This window comes from Cnephaeus nilssonii, assembly GCF_951640355.1.
Source record: "Cnephaeus nilssonii genome assembly, chromosome: 7".
Lineage (NCBI taxonomy): Eukaryota > Metazoa > Chordata > Mammalia > Chiroptera > Vespertilionidae > Cnephaeus > Cnephaeus nilssonii.
In genome coordinates this window covers 82,883,330-82,889,329 of record NC_137078.1, presented here as the reverse complement: position 1 = coordinate 82,889,329, position 6,000 = coordinate 82,883,330, and positions in this window count along the sequence as shown.

Genomic DNA, 6,000 nt, shown 5'->3' with positions numbered 1-6,000 from the left:
AGACTGTGAGCCCCTTGAAGGCCTGACTCCGGAGCACTCGTCTCTGTTCACAGGAGGGGTGGTTTCCCCTTCTTTTTTTTTTTTTTTAATATATTTTATTGATTTTTTTACAGAGAGGAAGAGAGAGGGATAGAGAGTTAGAAACATCGATGAGAGAGAATCATCGATCAGCTGCCTCTTGCACACCCCCCACCGGGGATGTGCCCGCAACCAAGGTACATGCCCTTGACCAGAATCGAACCTGGGACCCTTCAGTCCGCAGGCCGATGCTCTATCCATTGAGCCAAACCGGTCCTGGCGGTTTCCCCTTCTTGGTGCTGGTTCAACATTTTCAGTTTATGAAGCACTTTCAGATCCATGATCTGACTTAAACTCACAGCAACACAGGGAAGGAGCAGAGCCAGGGTTAAAGCCCCTAGTTCACCCGCCTCTCCCCCCACAGGGCTTCTGCAGAAAGGAGAGCTCAGGTGGGGAGTGGGGCTTGGTTCTTTAGCTTCTAAGGCTTGTAGCTCAGCAGGGGCTGAAAAAGCCAGGCCAGGCTGGGTTGGGGGAAGGTAGGCCCCAGGCTGACAGAGGGCGGCGTAAGGGCAGATGGAGGTCACAGGAGAGGGTCAGGTCTGATTCCAGATGTTCTGGGGGGTTTTGGGCAGCTCTCCTCATTTCTCCATCGTCAGTCTCTTTAGCTCTGCGGGCCAATGTGGAATGCGTAAGATAATCAAGGGGTGAGCACCCTGGGAATGAAATGGACTGAAAAAACTCCATAGATACAACATAGGAACCCAAATATATTCAAACACTTCAACTGTTCCCATCTTTCTGACCAGCAACCTGTTGTTAGAACCACCTCCCCAGGTCCATAGTGTCCAAAGCCTCCTCGGAACCCAAAGATCCTCTCCTTGGAGCCCACAATGCCCTCTTGGGTATCCTCTCTGTGCAGTGCAGTACCTACCACTGTGCTGTGATTCATTATCCTGTCTGCTCTCCAACCCCACGACTGGCTGGGAACTACTTGAAGGCAGGGATCAGCTCAGCCTCCACCCAGGGTCCCAGCGTACAGCACCTGGCCTGGCACCCAGGAGAGTCCTGAATAGCCTGGCAGCAGAGACTGTGGTACACACCGTGCCCACCTCTCATAGGCACTATGCAGAAGGAAGATCAAGGACAAGGTCAATCTTGTCCACTCACCTTCCAGGAAATTGAGGCCCATGAAGGGGTGGGGATTTGCCCAAGATTCCATAGCACATCAGTGACCAAGCTGGGCCCAAACCCCAGGGGTCGATGCGTGGTCCCCAGCTCTGGGATGTAGTAGCCTTGCACTGTGCCCCTGCATTAAGCCAGGGTAGCTGGAGGCCCTGGGGGTGCAGGCCCTGCAGCTGCTCACTCCATACTGGCTCAGGCCTTCTGGCCGGGCTCTCAGCCAACTGTAGCACGAGGCTCTAGCTGCCACTGCCAAAGGTCACTGTGGGCACTTTGGGGAGGTGGCCAGACCACCTCTCTGGTGGCTCAGACACAGCAAGGCCTGGAGCGGCGTCTTCACTGGACTCTGGGCTCTGGGCTGGCCTTCCAGCTGGACAGCGTCCTTGCCAGCCTGATTAGAACCCGATTAAACCTGGTAACAGTCTGAAGTGCACAGAGCAGAGCCCGGCTTGGAATATGCGCCCACACGTTCATTAGCATAACATCGTCATTATTACCATGATGGTGATGAGAACACGGACAGCACAGTAACTCAAAGCACAGGCCCTGAAATGGGCCAGCCAGGGTGCAAATCCTGACTCCGCCACTTACTAAGTAGAACAAGGCACTTCTTTATGTCTCAGTTTTAGAATATTTAAAATAGGGCCCTGGGAGAATTATATCAGTTAACATGTACAAGAGTGATCACTGGCCCTGGCCGGCTTGGCTCAGTGGATAGAGCGTCGGCCTGCGGACTGAAGGGTCCCAGGTTCGATTCCGGCCAAGGGCACATGCCTGGGTTGCGGGCTTGATCCCCACTAGGGGGTGTGTGGGAGGCAGCCGATCAATGATTCTCTCTCATCATTGATGTTTCTATCTCTCTCTCCTTCTCCCTTCCTCTCTGAAATCAATAAAGAAATATATTAAAAAAAAAAAAAGAGTGATCACTGAATAAATGTTAACTATTGTTATTACTATTAAGTGGCCCAAATCCAAGGACTAACAGAGTAGCCTCTGTCCTGGCCTCTCTATCCCACCTCTCCTCAACATTAAAATGCAAACTATCCACATGATTTCTTCCCTGTTTGCAAGGTTTCAATCGCTGGCCCTGACGCGTGTCCACAACCTTGGCATGCGGGTAAAGTCTGCCCCTCCTTGGCCCTGCCTGCTGCCCAGCCTCATCGAGCAGCCCCTCCCATTCCTCCCATGCTCCAGCCATAACAAGCACTGGCTGTCCCTGGACCACGCTGTGCTTTTCATGCCTCCCTGCCTTGTACAAGCTAGAGCAGCGGTTGCCAACCTTTCGGACCTCACGGACCACCGGTTCTTCTTTTACCACCTGGCAATCCCTGCTCTACTTTCAAGGCCCAGTTTGGATGGTGACTCCTGCAAGCTTTCCCCAAAGTAGCTGCACTCAAAGTAGCTGCTCTCACCTGCAGTCTCATCGTATCACCCAGCACGGCGATTACCTGTTAGCATGGGAGTCTGTCTGGACTGCACCCTGCACTTTCTGCATCCACTGTGTCTTGCTCAGCCCTAGTATGTGAGAGGCAGAAAAGCCTGATGTTTGCTGAAGAAGTGAAGGACTTCCATCCACCATCCATCCATCATCCATCATCCATCCATCCATTCATCTAGAGATACAGCTCCGAGTCAATCCCTCTGCTAGGCACCAGGGGTCGGGGAGAGGGTGTGGAGGAAACTGAGACCTACTCTTTGTCTTTGAAGGAGCCCCAGGCACTTGGGGAAGTAGGATGAGCCCATGTAGTTACAAATAAAAAGGTGGGGTGTGGGCCCAATCAGGCTTCCAGGGGATGAACTGGAGGTTACCAGGTGGGCACGAAGAGGAGAGTCACAGGGAGGAGAAACAGGGTGGTGCTGATTTCAGGGGCCTCTATGTGGTTGCTCTGCCAGAGTGTAAACTACGAGGGGGAGACGAAGCTGGACAGGGTGACGTGTGGCAGGGCGGAGTCTAGACTTTACCCTGCAGCACCTATTTCTGAGGTTTGTGGTCTAGGGCTGACTCCTGCCCATCACTGAATGAGTCACCGTGGCGAGGGGCATGGAATATGCTAATTGGCCAGGCCTACATCAATTGGCCAGCCCTTCAGATGGTGTCCAAAGGAAAGTAGGGTTCTGATATCCAAGAGAGGGGGATGGATGCTGAGCAGATTAAATACATCAGAGCCAGTCCCAAAGCAGGTATTTATTTATTGATTTCAGAGAGGAAGAGAGAGATAGAAATATTGATGAGAAAGAATCATTGATTGGCTGCCTCCTGCACGCTCCCCACTGGGGATCGAGCCCACAACCTGGGCTTCATAGGTCCACACTCAACCACTGAGCCATGCTGGCCATGGCCGGGCCCAAAGCAGGTATTTTATCCCTGATTCTTTCCACCAGACTATTAATTTGAGGAGGATAGGACCACATCAATACTGTTCACTGATAAATCCCTGACACCTAGCATAGTGCTTGGTATGTAGCAGGGGCCTAATCAATATTTAAGTGAATAAATCATCTCCTGGTAAACAAAATCATTTAACTAGATAGTCTGAATCAGGACGGTTTTGGTTGCAAATAACAGAAAACTGGCTTAACCATAAAGGACATTGGTTGGCTCACGCAACTTTAAAGTGTGGTGGAGCCTGGCAGTTAGGCATCGTTTGATCAGGACTCCATTTCTGCTCTTCTCCTAGCTCTGCGCCCTCGGTATCATCCTCAGGCTAGGGGAATTGTATACAGAAACTCTCTGTACTATCTTTAGTACTTTTTGTAAACTTAAAATTATTCCAAAATAAAAAGTTTACTTTAAAAAATGGACCCATTCTCTATTTTATAACCTGTTTATTCACTCAATAGTTAATTGTGAAATTCTTCTGTCTTGAAATGATTTATTTCATTCCATCCTGTGAATGAATCATAGCCCATTTCTCCCATTATGGGAAATTTAGGTTGTTTCCAATTCTTGCCCTGTAATAAAAATGCTGCATATACTTAGTCATTTCCTTAGGATACATTAACAAAGTGGAATTGCTGAGCCCGAGCTGCTGACTAGGGACCACGTACTGCGCACCATGGGCCATCCCTGTTCTAAAGCCCTTGATGTATGTGAACTTCTTATCGTGACAACCACACTAACGGAGAGGTACTGCTCCCATTCCGTTACCATGGGGCAATTTTCAAAGATGAACCGTCAAATTTTCACCAAAGACTGTCAGGCCACCCCAGCACCTCCCTGTGGTATCCCAGGCAACTGAAGCACACAGATCTATCCCACTTATGCACCGCCTCCCATTTTGGCTTCAAGTGGGGGCGGCTCCTGTTTGCAGCCACTGGAGGGGTCTATGGCGCAAGTGCAGGTAGCGCTAGCACCATGTGGTGTTTCAGCAAGCACCCCAGCAAAAAGCAAAGCAAAATGGCTTAGTGCACTGTTCCTAGGGGGGTGGAGATGGCGTTGGGGAATAGCAATGGGTGAAGTTACACGTTCTGAAATACCTGGTAGCCACAGTAAGGTCCTTTTTTCCTTCGCAAATGGCCATGGGAAAGGAGACAAAAAGGATTATTGGGCAGTTGTTTCTTAATTCATACTCACTCAGCCACCCACAGGTGGGTGCTATGATCCTTATTTTACAGATGAGTTGAGGCTTAGAGGTTAAGCGTCTCCCCAAGGCACATGGGGAGCACTAGCGCCAAGACCTAACCCCAGGTCATCTATCACCCAGAACTCATGCCTAACCACTAGGCACATGACTGAATGCAGCTGACAGCACGGAGGGATTCCTCTTCAATCTCACAGCAGAGGATCACCCGTTCGTGGTCACAGCACCCCTGCGCTGTGTTTGGGAGGGAAGGGTGGCCCAGGCAGGGCTTAGGGTGGGCCATCAACTCTATGTGCACATACCCCTGTGTCCTGCTCTTCTGGGTTCTTGACATTACTCCCGAGCTGAAAACCTTCTCTTGTCCCTATGCTTGTTTTGAAGGATACTATTTCCCAACGATCAGCGATTTCCTAAGAACTCTGGGGCTCACTAGGTTAAAGCAGCCTGAGTGCCACTGGCCTCTGTGCCTTCCCTGGGGGGGTGCCCTCTGCCGGTACTGCCCCCTCCTCCCCATGGAGCCACCCTGACCCCACCTCCTCCACGAAGCTGCGCCTTTCTCTGCAGCCTGCCCTCCTGCACTACATAATTAGACCTTTCTTTATGCTGTGTGTTTCCAAAATAGACCCAAGGCACTTTCCAACACATGTCAAAGCACAAAAACACCAAACGTAAAACAAATGCAATTGGGTGAGGTGGGGTAAGAATTTTATTAAGAAACCCTGGCAGAGGAAAGCATAGCAACCGAACACAAGGGGAATTTCCTCAGAGCCAGGGCAAAAGGGAAGACAGTAGAAAACGAAGCATTTCTCATCTAGTAGAAGAATGCAGACCAGCTAAATAGGAAGCAAATTATCTCCTAGGGTGAAGCTCAGAGATTTGTTCCCAAAGTCGTTATCTAAGGGACACCATATGATGCAATGGCTTGCTCTATAGCAATCTTACCCAAGAGATCGGTGTGACCTGAGGGTGACCTTGTCTTGCCCTCACCCTCTGATGCCTAGTCTTTGTGTTTGTCTGTTCTCTGCTGGGGGCACCACCTCCAGCCTGGGCACCTGGAAGGGGCCTTTTGTGGGAGGAGCTCATCAACAATTGCCCTGATGACTCTAAACAAAGAGCTGCCACGTGAGGACAGTGTTCCTCCTGCAGTTCCGAATAATGCAATGCCATGGGGCATTCGGTGAAAGAGAGCCAGTGCACACCCCCTCCTGTTGTCACCCTCTCC